The following is a 21,301-nucleotide window of genomic DNA, read 5'->3' as shown; positions in this document are numbered from 1 at the left end:
TAAACCTTTTATCAGGTAGCACTATTTATGTTGACAGCACAATTCCAGGGGCAGTAACAACCATGTACATTACATGGTTGATAGCAGGCAGGAACATCAACAGAATTTCTTGTGGAAAATAGAATCTCAGACAACAATCTGATCTACTGTGTCACCTCAGAACACTTATCTCAACATGACCTCTACCATCAACATGAACCTTGTAAGTCAGCAGGTTCCCAACAATAAGAGAGATCATGGCCATCACCAGGTTTTTCATCAGCAATAGAAAAAATGAATTCTATCATTATTGCTGGTCACAGCATGCAGCTTTCAAATCAAGGTATCTTCAGGTTTCAGTTAGGATCACAGGCATCAAACTAGTCTCCAGTAGGAGCAATCAACACTTACCTCATTATGAACTTAGGCAGCAATACTTACCATGGACTTTACAACAGATTCTTATGGTTGATTTATCACAGACCTCATGTAGCTTTTCAATGACCACACAGACTATGGGTGTCAAAATAGTTACCAGTGACAGCATGGATTAGTAATGTCAATATATTTTCCTTGGTAGTCAGGATCACAGATGTCATCAATCTTGACAAAGTGGGAGTAGAGATCACGCCTAATCTGTTTGTCTATAGCAGCATGGAACCCTGATATAACATGGTGTCCATTGCCAGTAAGTACAAGGGACATAAAAATACTTTCAGAGGGTTTCATGTAAACAAATCTCTTTTCCAGTTGCCTGATGCATCGTTACATCAAATTGCTTATGAATGGCAAGACACTTCTGGGATTTTATACAGAAGAATAGATAAGCGACATCAGTAGTAATTCCATTGGCAGTTAATGAAAGTTATATTAATTTGGGCAGAAGAGTCATCAGGGATCACTGACTTACTGTCTGCTACAGACCTGTAGTATCATGGGCATACAGTGGTATCTGATGCCAATATATATATATATATATATATATATATATATATATATATATATATATTGGCTCAACATAACATACTTCAGAACATGTAACTCAACATGACCTAAGATAGCATTATTGAATGAACTTCATTGAAGATTCTGATGGTCTCAGGGATTCTTACCATTTACAGTCCCTTCAGGAGCAACACAGACTATGGATTTCAACATGGCTACTAGAGGCGGGATTTATGATTCACATCATCCACTTTCCTGTGGCAATTGTGCATTAGTGAAGTCAATATAGTTCCAGTGTCAGCTAGGATAACTGACAATAATTTTGCCATTGCGAACAATAATCTCAGACAATACCATGGGGTCTGTTGCCAGGTATATATTAGTGACATCAGCATTGATTCAGAGGGCAGAAGAAATTAGGGTCATAAAATGCTTTTCCAGGAACAGGATAGTTCACTGACATCACTACCTCTTTTGGTGGTAGTAAGAATATTGTACATTTCATAGATGATAGCAGGTGCTACATGAAAGCATCAGGGACGTCAACAAAATTACCTGTGGCAGGTTGGATCTCAGATGTCAATCTGATCTCCAGTGCTACATAAGAACACTTACCTCAACATGACATCAAGTGTCAGTTTGGATCTTGGAATTCAGTATATTCTCTAGAAGAAGCACAGATCATAGACATGACCAAGGTTTCCATAAGCAATAAGAATTGAGTTCATCATGATTTCTGGTTGCAGAATACAACACTGACCTCAACATAGCTTCAGGTTGCAAATATGTTCAGTGGCATCAAACATGTGTCCAGTAGCAGCACACAGCACTTATATCATTATGGCCTTAGGCACCAGTACTGACAATGAACTTCACAACACATTATTCTGGTTGAGTTATCACAGACATCATGCCGTCTTCAAAGACACTGACTGAGGATCTCAACATGGTTACCAGTGGCAGCATGGATGAGTGACATCAATTTCCCAATTCCCTTGGCCAATTTCCCTAGCAGTTGGGATCACTGATACCAATTTGTTCCAAAGTGTTAGTAGTGATCACTCACTGCCTGGTTGCCTGTGTGAGTAGGAATCTGAAATATACCATGGTATCTGTTGCCAAGGATATCAATACAGTTTCAAAAGGTAGATATGACCATGTAAAGAACTCCCCTAGTGGTACTTTGAATCATGATATCAAAATGTTTTCAGGTAACAGGATACTTGACATAAATTTGACAGAAGCATTGATAATTGACATCAATAATGAATCCATAGGCTGTAGGAGACAGTGATATTAATTTGGTCCCATAAGGCAGAAGATATCACTGACATGGCTGTTGGATGCCTGAAGTATATGTAACAAGCAACAGTGTCCATTGCCACACTATATGTGACCTCAATATAATATATCTCAGAACATATAATTCAACATGATATGATGCAGCAGAAATTATCTAAAACTTCACCTAAGTCCCTGCCTGCCTCAGGGATTATTGACATTAACAATAATCCAAGATGCATCATGGACTGTGGGTTTCAACATGGCTACTTGAGGCAGAATGGATGATTGATATCATCATAGTTTCTACAGGAACTTGGTAATAGTGATATTAACATGGTAACCAGGGGCAGCAGGGATCACAGGCAACCAGGTTGCAAATGGATGGGGTTGCAATCCGATGGGGTGTTCAGACATTTATATATCAATGACATCAACATCAATTCACAGGGCAGAATAAGTCATTGTCATAACTACCTCATTTAGTTGCAGGATAAATCCCTGATATCAATATTATTTCGGGAGGCAGTAAGGATCTTGCACATTACTTAGTCAACATTATGCAATGTATTCATGTATCAGTGACATCAACAGAATTTTAGTGGCCATTGGGATCTCAGATATCAATTTGATCTCCATTATTGAGAACACTAACCTCAATGTAATCTAGCATTTCACTATGGGCCTTTGAATTCATCAGGTTCTCAAGAAAAAACACAGATCATAGCCATCACCAGGGTCTCAATTAGCAACAGGAATAAAAGACCCCATGATGATTGCTGGTCATAGCTGCAGCACTGATTTCAAAATAGCTTCAGGTTTCCAGCAGAATCACAAGTATCAATATTTATCACATGTTCGATATTGTGGGCTACACACATACTTGAGGAATACCAACTGATGTTCCTGTTGCAGGTAGGTTTCCAGATATCAATCTGACTTCCAGTACCAAATAAGAATACTTCCCTCAAAACGAACATGGACATTAATGTGGACCTTGAGGTTCATTATATTCTTAAGCAGTAACACAGATCATAGCCACCATGAGAGTTTCCATTAGCAATACGAATAATGGACTCCATCAAAATTGCTGATCACAGCATACATCACTGGTGTATCAACCTAGATTTTTGTTACAAGTAGAATCATAATAATGAAAATACCATGCATGTTTCACATCAGGAGCTACATGAATGCATCAGGGACATCAACAGAACTTCCTGTGGTGGGTAGGATCTCAGACATCAATTTTATATCCAGTGTCAGATAACAACACTTACTTCAATATGGTATTGTGTATCAGCATTTACCTTGGAATTCAGCAGTTTCTCTAGAAGCAACATTGCTCATAACCATTACCAGGGTCTCCATTAGTAATAGGAACTTCATGTAATAGATTCCATTATGTTTGCTTATCACAGCAAACAGCAATGATATCAGCATAGCTTCAGCATGCAGATGTGATCACTGACATCAAAGGGAACTTCAATAACAGTATACAGCTCTTTTGTCATTATAAACTTAGGGAGCAGTACTGACAATGATGTTCACAATAGACATTTATGATTGGGGCATCTCAGATGTCATGGAGCTCTTCAAAGATAATACTTGTTGCTACACCATTCCTACTACAATCTCTGAGTATAAATCTCAACATGGTTACCAGTGACATCATGGATGAATGACTATATGGCCTTTGGGATCTCTGATATCATTAATTAGTCCAAAGTAGGAGCAAGCTTCATTTTGCCTTGGGGTCTCTGGTGTCATTAATTAGTCTAAAGTAGGAGCAAGATTCACTTTGCTTTGGGGTCTCTGGTGTCATTAATTTGTCTAAAGTGGGAGTAAGATTCACTCCTAACCTGGTTGCCTATGACACCAGGCATCTGGCATACAAAGTGGAGTCTGTTGCCAAGAAGAATCTAGGACATCAAGGTAGTTCAAGAGGCAGGATGCATAGTGACATCAAAATTATTATAGATGGCGAGAATCTTCGCACTATTTGAGCAGAAAAATGGATAACATACATCTGTAATAATTTCATTTTTAACATCTGCGGCTATATCCATTCATCAGTAAACATAAAGAGAATTTCCTGTATCAGGTATGATCTCAGACATCAGTCTGATCTTCAGTGCCAACTAGGAAAACTTACTTCAATATGAATTCAAGCATCAGTAAGGACTTTGGAATTTATCAGATTCTCAAGCAGCAACACAGATCATAGCCATCATCAGCATCTCCATCAGCAATAGATATAATGGACTCCTGCCCAGTTTCTGTTCACAAAATGCATCACTGACATCAGTATAGCTTCTTCTTACAGGTAGGACCACAAACCTCAAAATACATTGTTTGCTCAAAATTGAGGGCAAAATTGATGAATCAGGAACATCAACAGAATTCCTTATAATATGTAGAATCTCAGCCACTGATCTGTTATTCAGTGCCAGCTCAGAATACTTACCTCATAATGATCTTGGTTATCAGTATGGACCATGGAATTCAGCAGTTTCTCCAGAAGCAGTACAGATCATAGTCATCACCATGATCTCCATCAGCAATATTAAAAATCGACTCCATCGTGTTACTGGTGACAGCATGCAGCACTGACCTCAACATAGCTTCAGGTTTCAGGTAGGATCACTGGCATCAATGATTTCTTCAGTAGCATCACACAACACTTACCTAATTATGACCACAGGCAGTAATACTGACAATGATGTTCACTAGAGACTCTTTTGGCCTTGGGTTCTCAGATATCAGGGAGCTCTTCTTATACAAAACTGACTATAGATCTCAATATGGTTACTAGTGGCATCATGTATGAGTAATATTAATATATTTTTCTTGACTGTTGGTATTTTTTATGTCATCAGCAGATTCAAGTAGGCAAGAGGGTTCATTCATGTCCTGGTTGCCTGTAGCAGCATGGATCTCAAATATACCATGGTGTATGTTGCCAGGAATAACAGGGATATCAAGAAAATTTCAGATAGCTGGGATGACCATGACTGGATCCTCTTGTCTAGTGACAGAATGAAATAGGACATAAAAATGTTTATAAATGGCAGAACACTTATGAATGTGGCAGAATTATAGATAATTCACATCAGTAATTATTCTAATGCAGTTCAAGACTGTCATATTAATGTGGTCCCATAATGCAGCAGGGATCACTGACATGATTGTTTCTAGAGGCCTAAAATATCATGGCCATGCATTCTCTGTTGCCAGTATATATGTGACCTCAACAAATCATATCTCAGAACATTTAACTCAACATGATCTGAGGGAGCTTTACTGACTGTGAATTTCACTGTATATTCTGATGGCTTCTGGGATCCTTGACATTAACAATATCTTCAGAAACAACATGAAATGTGGGTTTCAATATGGCTACTGATGGCAGCATGGGTAATTGTGATTGTCATATTTTCTGGGGATACTTTGGAGAGTCAGGTTCTAATGAGAAAGATTAATGTAGAAGGAATATAGAAGAAGGTAAGATAAACTAAGGATATCTGCAAAAGTCATAAGAAATCTCACTACTAAGTAACTACGTAAAAACCTATACCTCAAATAAGCTATAAGTAAATGAGCATGTACAGTTTAATTAGAACTTTACAGTTTCAATTTACTTATTAAACCAATGTATGCAATTGTTTATGTATCTTTTATTTCAAATTATATAACATTTTCTATTTATATATGTTTTGCTTCAAATAATAAAATTAGGTTCATATTACTGCTAAATATTACCCAAATATGCATGTTGTTTTTCATGTGGGGATTTATTGATACTGTATACATCTAGCTAAAAATAATAACAGTAGGTTATCCCCTATGTCCTATCACACCCTGAGCTACTGCTTTTTGGTCAATTTTGCATTAATGAGCATGTTTCCTCTCCTGTGTTGTGAGCCTTGAATCTAATAAGAAGCCTAATATCTATTGACTAAAGTTATTTAATTTTCTTATTCTTATGTCAAGGGTGTTTAGGTTCCATTCCACGTTTTATCCTTTCTATTCCTTACATATCCCTGTAGGAGTAAATGTCTCCTTCATATTTTATGTGTTTTTTCTGTTAAACCCAATATTAGTTCCTTTCCAGCTGCTATGATAAAATAACATGACGAAGGCACCTTACAGAAGGAATATATTTTGACCATAAACTTTCAGATAGAAAAGACTTCATGATGGTAGGACAGGAACCACGCCCTAGAAACAACAAGAAGGTAATCCCTCAACAAACCTAAAAGAAGACAGCCACAAGAACAAAATGCCAACTTTAACAACAAAAATAACAGCAAACAACAATTACTTTTCCTTAATATCTCTTAATATCAATGGACTCAACTCCCCGATAAAAAGACATAGACTAACAAACTGGCTACACAAACAAGACCCAACATTTTGCTGCTTACAGGAAACTCATCTCAGAGAAAAAGATAGACACTACCTCAGAATGAAAGGCTGGAAAACAATTTTCCATGCAAATGGTATGAAGAAACAAGCTGGAGTATCCATTCTAATATCTGATAAGATTGACTTCCAACCCAAAGTCATTAAAAAAGACAGGGAGGGACACTTCATACTCATCAAAGGTAAAATCCTCCAAGAGGAACTATCAATCCTGAATATCTATGTTCCAAATACAAAGGCAGCCACATTCATTAAAGAAACTTTAGTAAATCTCAAAGCACACATTGCACCTCATACAATAATAGTGGGAGACTTCAACACACCACTTTCACCAATGGACAGATCATGGAAACAGAAACTAAACAGGGACACAGTGAAACTAACAGAAATTATGAATCAAATGGATCTGGCAGATATCTACAGAACATTCTATCCTAAAACAAAAGGATATACCTCCTTCTCAGCACATCATGGTACCTTCTCCAAAATTGACCACATAATTGGTTCACAAAACAGGCCTCAACAGATACAAAAATATTGAAATTGTCCCATGCATCCTATCAGATCACCATGGACTAAGGCTGATCTTCAATAACAAAATAAATAATAGAAATCCAACCTTCACGTGGAAACTGAACAACACTCTTCTCAATGATACCTTGGTCAAGGAAGGAATAAAGAAAGAAATTAAGGACTTTTTAGAGTTCAATGAAAATGAAGCCACAACATACCCAAACTTATGGGACGCAATGAAAGCATTTCTAAGAGGAAAACTCATAGCTCTGAGTGCCTCCAAAAGGAAACTAGAGAGAGCACACATTAGCATCTTGACAACATACCTAAGAGCACTAGAACAAAAGGAAGCAAATAAACCCAAGAGGAGTAGACAGCAGGAAGTAATCAAACTCAGGGGCGAAATCAACCAAGTGGAAACAAGAAGAACTATTCAAAGAATCAACCAATCAAGGAGCTGGTTCTTTGAGAAAATCAACAAGATAGATAAACCCTTAGCCAGACTCACTAGAGGGCACAGGGAAAGCATCCTAATTAACAAAATCAGAAATGAAAAAGGAGACATAACAACAGATCCGGAAGACATCCAAAACACCATCAGATCCTTCTACCAAAGGCTATACTCAAGAAAAATGGAGAACCTGGATGAAATGGACAAGTTCCTAGACAGATACCAGGTACCAAAGTTGAATCAATATCAGGTTAGTGATCTAAACAGCCCTATATCCCCCAAAGAAATAGAAGCAGTCATTAATAGTCTCCCAACTAAAAAAAGCCCAGGACCAGATGGGTTTAGTGCAGAGTTCTATCAGACCTTCAAAGAAGATCTAATCCCAGTTCTTCACAAACTATTCGACAAAATATAAACAGAAGGTACTCTACCCAACTCATTCTATGAAGCCACAATTACTCTGATACCTAAACCACAAAAAGACCCAACAAAGATAGAAAACTTCAGACCAATATCCCTTATGAATATTGATGCAAAAATCCTCAATAAAGTTCTTGCTAACCGAATCCAAGAACACATCAAAACAATCATCCATCCTGACCAAGTAGGTTTCATCCCAGGGATGCAGGGATGGTTCAATATACGGAAATCCATCAACGTAATCCACTATATAAACAAACTCAAAGACAAAAACCACATGGTCATCTCCTTAGATGCGGAAAAAGCATTTGACAAGATCCAACACCCATTCATGATAAAAGTCTTGGAAAGATCAGGAATTCAAGGCCCATACCTAAACATGATAAAAGCAATCTACAGAAAACCAGTAGCCAACATCAAAGTAAACGGTGAGAAGCTTGAAGCAATCCCTCTAAAATCAGGGACTAGACAAGACTGTCCACTTTCTCCATACCTATTCAACATTGTACTTGAAGTCCTAGCCAGAGCAATTCGACAACAAAAGGAGATCAAAGGGATACAAATTGGAAAAGATGAAGTCAAAATATCACTTTTTGCAGATGATATGATAGTATATATAAGTGACCCTAAAAATTCAACCAGAGAACTCCTAAGCCTGATAAACAGCTTCAGTGAAGTAGCTGGATATAAAATTAACTCAAACAAATCAATGGCCTTTCTCTACACAAAGAATAAACAGGCTGAGAAAGAAATTAGTGAAACAACACCCTTCTCAATAGTCACAAATAATATAAAATATCTTGGCGTGACTCTAACTAAGGAAGTGAAAGATCTGTATAATAAAAACTTCAAGTCTCTGAAGAAAGAAATTATAGAAGATCTCAGAAGATGGAAAGATCTCCCATGCTCATGGATTGGCAGGATCAACATTGTAAAAATGGCTATCTTGCCAAAAGCAATCTACAGATTCAATGCAATCCCCATCAAAATTCCAAATCAATTCTTCAACGAATTAGAAAGTGCAATCTGCAAATTCATCTGGAATAACAAAAAAACCTAGGATAGCAAAAACTCTTCTCAAGGATAAAAGAACCTCTGGTGGAATCACCATGCCGGACCTAAAGCTTTACTACAGAGCAATTGTGATAAAAACTGCATGGTACTGGTATAGTGACAGTCAAATAGACCAATGGAATAGAATTGAAGACCCAGAAATGAACCCACACACGTACGGTCACTTGATCTTCGACAAGGGAGCTAAAAACATCCAGTGGAAGAAAGACAGCATTTTCAACAAATGGTGCTGGCACAACTGGTTGTTAACATGTAGAAGAATGTGAATCGATCCATTCCTATCTCCTTGTACTAAGGTCAAGTCTAAGTGGATCAAGGAACTTCACATAAAACCAGAGACACTGAAACGTATAGAGGAGAAAGTGGGGAAAAGCCTTGAAGATATGGTCACAGGGGAAAAATTCTTGAATAGAACAGTAATGGCTTGTGCTGTAAGATCGAGAATTGACAAGTGGGACCTCATGAAACTACAATGCTTCTGCAAGGCTAAAGACACCATCAATAAGACAAAAAAACACCAACAGATTGGGAAAGGATCTTCACCTATCCTAAATCAGATAAGGGACTAATATCCAATATATATAAAGAACTCAAGAAGGTGGACTCCAAAAAGTCAAATAACCCCATTAAAAAACGGGGCTCAGAACTGAACAAAGAATTCTCACCTGAAAAATACCAAATGGCAGAGAAGCACCTGAAAAAATGTTCAACATCCTTAATCATCAGGGAAATGCAAATCAAAACAACCCTGAGATTCCACCTCACACCAGTCAGAATGGCTAAGATCAAAAATTCAGGTGACAGCAGATGCTGGCAAGGATGTGGAGAAAGAGGAACACTCCTCCATTGTTGGTGGGATTGCAAGCTTGTACAACCACTCTGGAAATCAGTCTGGCAGTTCCTCAGAAAATTGGACATAGTACTACCGGAGGATCCAGCAATACCTCTCCTGGGCATATATCCAGAAGATGTCCCAACCGGTAAGAAGGACACATGCTCCACTATGTTCATAGCAGCCCTATTTATAATAGCCAGAAGCTGGAAAGAACCCAGATGTCCCTCAACAGAGGAATGGATACAGAAATTGTGGTACATTTACACAATGGAGTACTACTCAGCTATTAAAAAGAATGAATTTATGAAATTCCTAGCCAAATGGATGGACCTGGAGGGCATCATCTTGAGTGAAGTAACACAATCACAAAAGAACTCACACAATATGTATTCACTGATAAGTGGATATTAGCCCAAAACTTAGGATACCCAAGATATAAGATACAATTGACTATACGCATGAAACTCAAGAAGAATGAAGACCAAAGTGTGGACACTGTGCCCCTTCTTAGAATTGGGAACAAAACACCCAGGGAAGGAGTTACAGAGACAAAGTTCGTAGCTGTGATGAAAGGATGGACCATTTAGAGACTGCCGTATCCAGGGATCCTTCCCATAAGCAGCTTCTAAACGCTGACACCATTGCATACACTAGCAAGATTTTGCTGAAAGGACCCAAATATAGCTGTCTCTTGTGAGACGATGCCGGGGCCTAGCAAACACAGGAGTGGATGTTCACAGTCAGCTATTGGATGTATCACAGGGCTCCCAATGGAGAAGCGAGAGAAAGTACCCAAGGAGCTACAGGGATCTGCAACCCTATTGTCGGAACCACATAATGTACTAACCAGAACCCCGGAGCTCTTGTCTCTAGCTGCATATGTATCGAAAGATGGCCTAGTCGGCCATCATTGGAAAGAGAGTCCCATTGGACGCACAAACTTTATGTACCCCAATATAGGGGAATGCCAGGGCCAAAAGAATGGGAATGAGTGGGTAGGGAAGTGGGGGGCGCTATGGGGGACTTTTGGGATAGCATTGGAAATGTAACTGAGGAAAATATGTAATAAAAATATTAAAAATTAAAAAAAGGGAAAAATATTTCCAATCATCTTTAGAATTTATACAGTTGGGCCCAAATGGTTAGTGTTGTTTGCATGTTTGGAATAGGGGTTAGGAAGACATATATTATTGCAGGCTGTATATCAGGAAAATTATCATCTCACTACCACCAATTAATTCTCTCTGCTTTCTGCTTTCAGTTCATGATGTGAGCTCTCACTACCCTGATCTAACATGTATAAACAAATGGACATAAGAAGCAACTTGGTTTATCCACTCTAATATAAAAAAAAAAAAGAAAGATTGCAAACCAAAATAAATTAATGCAAACACACAAAAGACACTTCATATTCATTTAAAAAAAAGTTTCATGGATGGACCATCTAGAGACTGCCATATCCAGGGATCCACCCCATAATCAGCTTCCAAACAGTGACACCATTGCATACACTAGCAAGATTTTGCTGAAAGGACCCAGATATAGCTGTCTCTTTTGAGACTATGACGGGGCCTGGCAAACACAGAAGTGGATGCTCACTCTCAGCTAGTGGATGGAACACAGGGCCCCCAATGGAGGAGCTAGAGAAATTACCCAAGTAGCTGAAGGGATCCGCAACCCTATGGGTGGAACAACATTATGAACTAACCAGTACCCTGGAGCTCTTTACTCTAGCTGCATATGTATCAAAAGATGGCCTAGTCAGCCATCACTGGAAAGAGAGGCCCATAGGACATGCAAATTTTATATGCCCCATCACAGGGCAATGCCAGGGCCAAAAAACTGGGAATGGGTGAGTAGGGAAGTGGGGGGGAGGGTATGGGGGACTTTTGGAATAGCATTGGAAATGTAATTGAGGGAAAGATGTAATAAAAAATATTTTAAAAAAGTTTCACCAAGGTAATCTTTTAATTTTTAGCATCTATGCCATAAAAGCAAGGGTACTGGCATTTGTCAACAAAATGAACAGCACTAAAACTTAAATTATACAAATTCTTATCACACTGTTAAAAGGACTGATAATGCCAAAACTACTCTAATCCATTCACAAAATATAAACAAACAGAATATTTCCAAGTTCATTTTATGAGGCAACATTTATCCTGACACCTAAACCACACAAATACTTAACAAAGAAAGTATATCACAGACCAATTTCCCTCATGAACATTAATGCAAAAATACTCATAATAATATACTCACCAAACAAAAAGACATCGATATCACACATCATGATAAGGTACATCTCCTCCCAAAGATGCAGAGGTGGATCAACATACAACAATCAGAAATGTAATCCATCATATGAAAAACTGAAACTGTCATGGTTCCCTGTGAAACAGGAAAGATTCTATAAGGCAGAGAACAACACCGAGTGGCAAAAACAGTAACCCACAGAATGGGAAAATATTTTCATCAAGCCCAAATCTGACTGAGAGCTAATGTATAAGAAACCCATGGAACCAGATATTAAGAAAACTAATAATACAATTAAAAATGGGTTATCTCATCTAAAATGAGAATTCTCAAGAGGATATCAAGTGGCAAAGAAATGGTTAAAAATTCTTAATGTCTATAGCCATCAGGAAAGTGCACTTTAGAACAACTTTGTGATTCCATCTTACACCTATCAGAATGCCTAAGTTCAAACCACAAGGAATAGCAGATGGTGGCAATCATTTGGAACAAGGGGAATGTGTCTCCATTGCTGATGGAACAGCAAACTAGTACAGCCACTATGAAAATCAACATAATGGTTCCTCAGACTATTGGAAATTGTTCTGTCTCAAGATCCAGATATACCTTTTTGAGAATTTACCTAGACTACTCTCTATATTACCACAAGGACACTTCCTTATTCATCTTCATTGCAGCTGTACTCATAGTGGTCAGAAATTGTAAACAACCTAGATGTCCCTCAACTGAATAAAGAAAAAGTGGTGAATATACAAATTGGAATACTATTCTTTGAGGAAAAAAAAAAGATACCATCCTTAAATTTGAAGACAAATGGATGGAACTAGAAATGATTATACTGCATGAGGTAACCCAGACACAGGAAAACTCACATGGAATGTACTCATTTATATTTGAACATTAGTTTTTCTTTAAAGGAAAATAATACTACAATCCTCAGATATAGCGAGCCTAACCAAAACAAGAAGAGCTCAAGGAGGGGGAATTTATGGATCTTCTAGGAAGGAAAACAAATTTTGTGGTAGATTTGAGTCAGGTGAGGATGAAAACAGGAGGAATGAGTGAGTGCATGAGAAAGATGGAGGAACAGAGTACTGGGAGAGAAACTGATGAAAATAAAAGAAAAATGACCACCATTGAAATCATTTGACAGTAATGAAAAATGAAATGTCATTAAGGTATTTTGAAAACCAAAGGATACTTAATGCTACACTTACACTAATAAGCACTGATGGGAATTCAATTGAAATAATAATTATCTAAATTTAATTTTTAATAAAGATATGTATCTTAAGGTAGCAGGTTCCACGAATAAATAATAAAGCTTATCTTGATAAAAACCAAACCAACATAACATATATTATTATATTCACTGTAAGGAGCCGTCCTCACATTCGCCATTATAAGATGGCACTGACACCTGTGTTCTAAGTAGTAAACAAACCATCTGCACATGCGCTGGGGTAGTTTCCCACCCCATGTGCTCTGCCTTTCCCGTGATGACAACTCTGGCTGATGGGCTGCAGCCAATCAGGGAGTGACACGTCCGAGGCGGAGGACAGTCCTCCATAAAAGGGAGGGGGCTCCACCATCTCTCGCTCTCTCTCTGTCTCCTTTCTCCACTGGCTCCTGATGGGGTAAGCAATAAAGTTTGTACTGCAGAGGATTCCGGTTGCCCTGAGCGTGTTCTTACCAGGGGGACACACAAAAGCGGCGGGCAACAAATGGTGCCGAAACCCGGGAACTACTGCATCACGGGGAAGGAGCGGTTAATGAAGTGTTCCCACAAAACAGACTGTTGAGAAGGATCCGGCATGGGTTCAGAACTCTTCAGCTGGGGAACGGAGCAGAACCAGAACTGCTGGGATGGGACGCGTGTTACAGCTTTACAAGGTATGTCTAGTCTTGAACTTTCTCTAGTGTTAAAAGCCCTTTTATTTCTTTTCACATGTCAACAAGTGGTTAAGGCAGGGTGGAGAATTCTGGACGAAATTCAAGACAGTCTATCAGAAGTAAAGTGGGGAGAGATTAGAAGGAAAGAGGAGAGAAAACAAAGGAAAAAAGAAAAGTTAATGTCAGGGAAAAATACCTGGGGAGAGATTGGAAGGAAAGAGGAGAAAAGAGATGAGTTTAAGGAGCCAGTTCTTAATAGCTGTGAATCAGATGAAGAAATTAGCCCTTCTGAGGAAACAGACTTGGAGGAGGAAGCAGCTTGTTATGAGAGAGAAATGCGAGCTTATAGGTCAAGAAAAAAGCCAAAAGCGACTGGCAAAGGCCAGCTTGCTGCTCGGCCTCAGGGCAGTCGGCTTCAAGGTCATAGTGCATCTCCGCCCTATGCGGAGCCTCCGCCCTGCGTAGCGCGTCAGCCCTGTGCAAAGAGGCAGTGCGCGGACTCCTTCATTTCAAGAGAGGCACAAAGGAAGATACAACAGGCATTTCCGGTCTTTGAAGGAGCCGAGGGTGGGCGTGTTCACGCTCCGGTAGACTATACACAGATTAAAGAGCTTGCCGAATCGGTCCGTAAATATGGAGCCAATGCTAATTTTACCTTGGTGCAGTTAGACAGGCTTGCTGGCATGGCACTAACTCCTGCCGACTGGCAAATGATTGCAAAAGCCGCTCTCCCCAGTATGGGCAAATATATGGAATGGAGAGCACTATGGCAAGAGGCTGCACAAACTCAGGCCCGAGCAAATGCTGCCGCTTTGACTCCAGAGCAGAGAGATTGGACCTTTGACCTGTTAACGGGTCAGGGAGCTTATACCGCTGATCAAACAAATTATCACTGGGGAGCTTATGCCCAAATTTCCTCCGCGGCTATTAAGGCCTGGAAGGCACTCTCCCGAACAGGTGAAGCCACTGGACAATTAACCAAGATCATCCAGGGACCCCAGGAGTCCTTCTCAGACTTTGTGGCCAGAATGACAGAGGCAGCAGAGCGTATTTTTGGAGATTCAGAGCAAGCCGCACCTCTGATAGAACAGCTCATTTATGAGCAAGCCACACAGGAGTGTCGAACGGCCATAGCCCCAAGAAAGAATAAAGGCTTACAGGATTGGCTCAGGGTTTGTCGAGAGCTCGGGGGACCTCTCACCAATGCAGGCTTAGCGGCTGCCATCCTCCAATCCCAAAAACGCTTCATAGGCAGAAATGATTGGAGGACATGTTTTAACTGTGGGAGGCCTGGGCATTTTAAGAAAGATTGTAGAGCTCCAGACAAAAAAAGGGGGACCCTCACTCTTTGCTCTAAGTGTGGCAAGGGCTATCATAGAGCCGACCAGTGTCGCTCTGTGAGGGATATAAAGGGCAGATTCCTTCCCCCACCTGATAATCAATCAGCTGATGTGTCAAAAAAACGGGCTATCGGGCCCTCGGTCCCAGGGCCCTCAAAGATATGGGAACCGGTTTGTCAGGACCCAGGAAGCAGTCAGAGAGGCGACCCAGGAAGACCCACAAGGGTGGACCTGCGCGCCACCTCCGATTTCCTACTAATGCCTCAAATGAGTATTCAGCCGGTGCCGGTGGAGCCTATACCATCTTTGCCCCCTGGAACCATGGGCCTTATTCTCGGCCGGGGTTCACTCACCTTGCAGGGCTTAGTAGTCCACCCTGGAGTTATGGATTGTCAACATTCCCCTGAAATACAGGTCCTGTGTTCAAGCCCTAAGGGCGTTTTTTCTATTAGTAAAGGAGATAGGATAGCTCAGCTGCTACTCCTCCCTGATAATACCAGGGAGAAATCTGCAGGACCTGAGACAAAGAAAATGGGCTCCTCTGAAAATGATTCTGCCTATTTGGCTGTATCTTTGAATGATAGACCTAAGCCCCGCCTTAAGATCAGCGGAAAAGAGTTTGAAGGCATCCTTGATACCGGAGCAGATAAAAGTATAATCTCTACACATTGGTGGCCCAAAGCATGGCCCACCACAGAGTCATCTCATTCATTACAGGGCCTAGGATATCAATCATGTCCCACTATAAGCTCTGTTGCCTTGACATGGGAATCTTCCGAGGGGCAGCGAGGAAAATTCATACCTTATGTGCTCCCACTCCCGGTTAACCTCTGGGGGAGGGATATTATGCAGTATTTGGGCCTTGTTTTGTCCAATGAGAATGCCCCGTCGGGAGGGTGTTCGGTTAAAGTAAGAAATATCATGGCAAAGATGGGTTATAAAGAGGGAAAAGGGTTAGGAAATGAACAATTAAAACTGGGCCATATTGAACCATCTACCTCACCTTGGAATACTCCAATTTTTGTAATTAAGAAAAAGTCAGGAAAGTGGAGACTGCTCCATGACCTCAGAGCCATTAATGAGCAAATGAACTTATTTGGCCCCGTACAGAGAGGTCTCCCTGTACTTTCCGCCTTACCACGTGGCTGGAATTTAATTATTATAGATATTAAAGATTGTTTCTTTTCTATACCTTTGTGTCCAAGGGATAGGCCCAGATTTGCCTTTACCATCCCCTCTATTAATCACATGGAACCTGATAAGAGGTATCAATGGAAGGTCTTACCACAGGGAATGTCCAATAGTCCTACAATGTGCCAACTTTATGTGCAAGAAGCTCTTTTGCCAGTGAGGGAACAATTCCCCTCTTTAATTTTGCTTCTTTACATGGATGACATCCTTCTATGCCATAAAAACCTTACCATACTACAAAAGGCATATCCTTTTCTACTTAAGACTTTAAGTCAGTGGGGTTTACAGATAGCCACAGAAAAGGTCCAAATTTCTGATACAGGACAATTTTTGGGCTCTGTGGTGTCCCCAAATAAAATTGTGCCCCAAAAGGTAGAGATAAGAAGAGATCACCTCCATACCTTAAATGATTTTCAGAAGCTGTTAGGGGATATTAACTGGCTCAGACCTTTTTTGAAGATTCCTTCCGCTGAGTTAAGGCCTTTGTTTGATATTTTAGAAGGAGATTCTCATATCTCCTCCCCTAGGGCTCTTACTCTAGCTGCTAGCCAGGCCTTACAAAAGGTGGAAGATGCCTTACAGAATGCACAATTACAACGTATTGAGGATTCGCAGCCTTTTAGTTTATGTGTCTTTAAGACAGCACAATTGCCAACCGCAGTTTTGTGGCAGAATGGGCCATTGTTGTGGATCCATCCAAATGTATCTCCAGCTAAAATAATAAATTGGTATCCTGATGCAATTGCACAGCTCGCCCTTAAAGGCCTAAAAGCAGCGATCACCCATTTTGGACGAAATCCCTATCTTTTAATTGTACCTTATACCGCTGCACAGGTTCAGACCTTGGCAGCCACATCTAATGATTGGGCAGTTTTAGTTACCTCCTTTTCAGGACAAATAGATAACCATTATCCAAAACATCCAATTTTACAGTTCGCCCAAAATCAATCTGTTGTGTTTCCACAAATAACAGTAAGAAACCCACTTAAAAATGGGGTTGTGGTATATACTGATGGATCAAAAACTGGCATAGGTGCCTATGTGGCTAATGGTGAAGTAGTATCCAAACAATATAATGAAAATTCACCTCAAGTGGTAGAATGTTTAGTGGTTTTAGAAGTTTTAAAAACCTTTTTAGAACCCCTCAATTTTTTAGAAGTGGCTGGAGTGATTAAGCCTTCCAGTAAAGTTGCCAATATTTTTCAGCAGATACAATTAGTTTTGTTATCTAGAAGATTTCCTGTTTATATTACTCATGTTAGAGCCCATTCAGGCCTACCTGGCCCCATGGCTCTGGGGAATGATCTGGCAGATAAAGCCACTAAAGTGGTGGCTGCTGCCCTAACATCCCCGATAGAGGCTGCAAAAAATTTTCATAACAATTTTCATGTGACGGCTGAAACATTACGCCACCGTTTCTCCTTGACGAGAAAAGAAGCCCGTGACATTGTTACTCAATGTCAAAGCTGCTATGAGTTCTTGCCAGTTCCTCAGGTGGGAATTAACCCACGCGGTATTCGACCTCTACAGGTCTGGCAAATGGATGTTACACATGTTTCTTCCTTTGGAAAACTTCAATATCTCCATGTGTCCATTGACACATGCTCTGGCATCATGTTTGCCTCTCCTTTAACCGGAGAAAAGGCCTCACATGTGATTCAACATTGCCTTGAGGCATGGAGTGCTTGGGGAAAACCCAAACTCCTTAAGACTGATAATGGACCAGCTTATACATCTCAAAAATTCCAACAGTTCTGCCGTCAGATGGACGTGACCCACCTGACTGGACTTCCATCTAATAAAACAGAAAGAGGAGGCTCTACCCCGAGTACCAAGAGTGTCTGTGTCTACAGCACTTTTACACTCAATTTTTTAAATCTTGATTCTCATGGCCATACCACGGCTGAACGACATTGTTCAGAGCCAGATAGGCCCAAAGAGATGGTTAAATGGAAAGATGTTTTAAATAACAAATGGAAAGGCCCGGATCCTATTTTGATAAGATCCAGGGGAGCTGTTTGTGTTTTTCCACAGAATGAAGACAACCCATACCAGAAAGACTCACCCGAAAAATCCAGACTGACCAAGGGAATACTGATGTCCCTCGTCTTGGTGATGTCCAGTGCGACAACAACAAAGGGAAAGCAGCGTTGGGAGATACAGAATTGGACGGCTAAATTTGAACAGACCCTTTGAAAATTAAGACTTGCCCCATGCACTTGGACCTGTCCCTGACCTAAGGACTATCTTTTCAACATTTTCCTTCTTTAAAGAATGGGTGGGGGTGGAATTATTTGGAGCTGTTCTTTGCTGTGGATTAGTGTTGCTTCTTTGATTGGTCTGTAAGCTTAAGGCCCAAATTAGGAGAGACATGGTGGTTATTTCCCAGGCGCTTGCAGCACTAGAACATGGTGCTTCCCCTGATATATGGTTATCTATGCTTAAGCAATAGGTCGCTGGCCACTCAGCTCTTGCACCCCACGAGGCTAGTCTCGTTGCACGGGATAGAGTGAGTGTGCTTCAGCAGCCCGAGAGAGTTGCACGGCTAAGCACTGCAGTAGAAGGGCTCTGTGGCATTTATGAGCCTATTCTAGGGAGACATGTCATCTTTCAAGAAGGTTGAGTGTCCAAGTGTCCTTCCCCCAGGAAAAACGACACGGGACCAGACCAGGACCCCTCCGGGTGATGAGCCTGGGAGGAGGTTTTGTGTACGGCTCCTTTACCTGCACACTGGGGATTTGACCTCTATCTCCACTCTCATTATTATGGGTGGCCTATTGCTCTTAAATAAAAGAAAAGGGGGAGATGTAAGGAGCCGTCCTCACATTCGCCATTATAAGATGGCACTGACACCTGTGTTCTAAGTAGTAAACAAACCATCTGCACATGCGCTGGGGTAGTTTCCCACCCCATGTGCTCTGCCTTTCCCGTGATGACAACTCTGGCTGATGGGCTGCAGCCAATCAGGGAGTGACACGTCCGAGGCGGAGGACAGTCCTCCATAAAAGGGAGGGGGCTCCACCATCTCTCGCTCTCTCTCTGTCTCCTTTCTCCACTGGCTCCTGATGGGGTAAGCAATAAAGTTTGTACTGCAGAGGATTCCGGTTGCCCTGAGCGTGTTCTTACCAGGGGGACACACAAAAGCGGCGGGCAACAATTCACCATGTCCAATAAAACCATGAAAAGAAATTAATCGGTACAGAAAATATATTCGTAATTTCAAAAACAATTTTGAGAGAATACAGCAGTTCAAAGGCATCAAAATACTACTATGTTTAGTTAAATAAAAGAGGAAACTATGTTTATGTATAGAGAAACTTAATTTACAGGTAATCTTTTCTCATCATTTTATAAGTTATATTTAAATATTGCCATTCCATAGTTAAAAACACTGACCCAGAATTATTCCTATCTAAAAGAATTGCAGGGACAAATAATAGAGAAGAGACTGAGGGAAAGGAGGCACTTTGACTAGCCCAATTTGGGGCCATTCTTCGAAGAGTGGCCCCAAGGCCTGATACTATTATGGATGCTATGGTATACTTACAGACAGGACGCTAGCACGTCTGTCCTCTTTGAGGCTCAACAAGGAGCTGACTGAGAAGGTTGCAGATACTTTAACCCAACCAATGGAAGTCAGGGATCACTGTGGTTGGAATAGGGAAAGGCTGGAAGAAGCTCAGGAGAGCAAACCCATAGGAAGACTAGCAGCCTAAACTCACCCAGAACCCAGGGAGCTCCCAAAGACAGAGTCACCAACCAGGCAGCATACAGATAACCCCAACACAGCCCAGAATTTGAAAGAAATAATGGAAATTATGTACATGAGACAAACATAAAAATAAAATATGCTTCTAGAAAATTGCCTTCAACTTACATTGGCTGATATTTTTCTCATCTGCGGCTTTGCAATTGGTATATGTAAATGATTTCTTTACCTAATTTAAAATATTTATAGAAGCTGGCCATTAAGCAACCACTTACTTCTGTATGTGTCATAAATGTACATTCTGACATAACTTCCACCAACATTTTTCTTCAAGATCATAAGAACAAGAGTGATAGTGAAAGAACCTAGTGGGGAAACCCCCACTTGACTCCCGATTCAGTGTGCACCCAAGAATCATGAACAAACAGACTGTCTTGATGTAAATACACGAGGTAGTTTAATGATGGAGCTCCAGGACCGACATGCATCTCACACAGGAGATAACAGATGTCGGCCTCAAGGCTCAAAAGTATATATAGTAAAGGGGTTTATGTAGGAAAGGAGTGGGAGTAGGGGAAGAATTGGTGCAGTTACACACAAATGGGCAATTTAAACATCAGAGTGTAACTCTAAAGGGAGGGTTTTTGTCTTGGTCTGCAGGACACTTGGCTAAGCCCAAACCATATCAGCAGGTGGTCCACTACTCATCTTGAGCTTGTCCTGGGGGGATTTTCCTTGCATGCCTTTCTTATCTCAAAGGCTAGTTGGTTTCTGGGATGACTTTACAGCCTTTGTTCTTTGCTCTAAGCCAAAAAGCGCTCCTAAATAGCATGCCACATGAGATATGGACTTTGAATAAACTTTCTGGGTAGGGCTGTAATGTCTTAAATTTAGTTTTCTTTCGTTCAATAGGAATAAAATTTGAGACATTATCATAGTCTTTCCTTTTAAGGTTACATTATAATTGGCTATAAAGGAGTCTATATTGT

The 21,301-nt window shown here is 40.5% G+C and overlaps 1 pseudogene; it reads left to right on the top strand.

Moving 5' to 3' along the window:
• Nucleotides 1-13,932: 13,932 nt before the first annotated feature.
• LOC147004825 (igE-binding protein pseudogene) lies at nt 13,933-15,972 on the top strand (annotated as a pseudogene).
• The last annotated feature ends 5,329 nt before the right edge of the window (nt 15,973-21,301 follow it).

The sequence above is a fragment of the Mus caroli genome, unplaced genomic scaffold, assembly GCF_978045245.1.
Source record: "Mus caroli unplaced genomic scaffold, Mus_caroli_1 scaffold_5, whole genome shotgun sequence".
Taxonomy (NCBI): domain Eukaryota; kingdom Metazoa; phylum Chordata; class Mammalia; order Rodentia; family Muridae; genus Mus; species Mus caroli.
The sequence above is the reverse complement of the archived record's forward strand: the minus strand, read 5'-3'. Positions and strand labels throughout refer to the sequence as shown.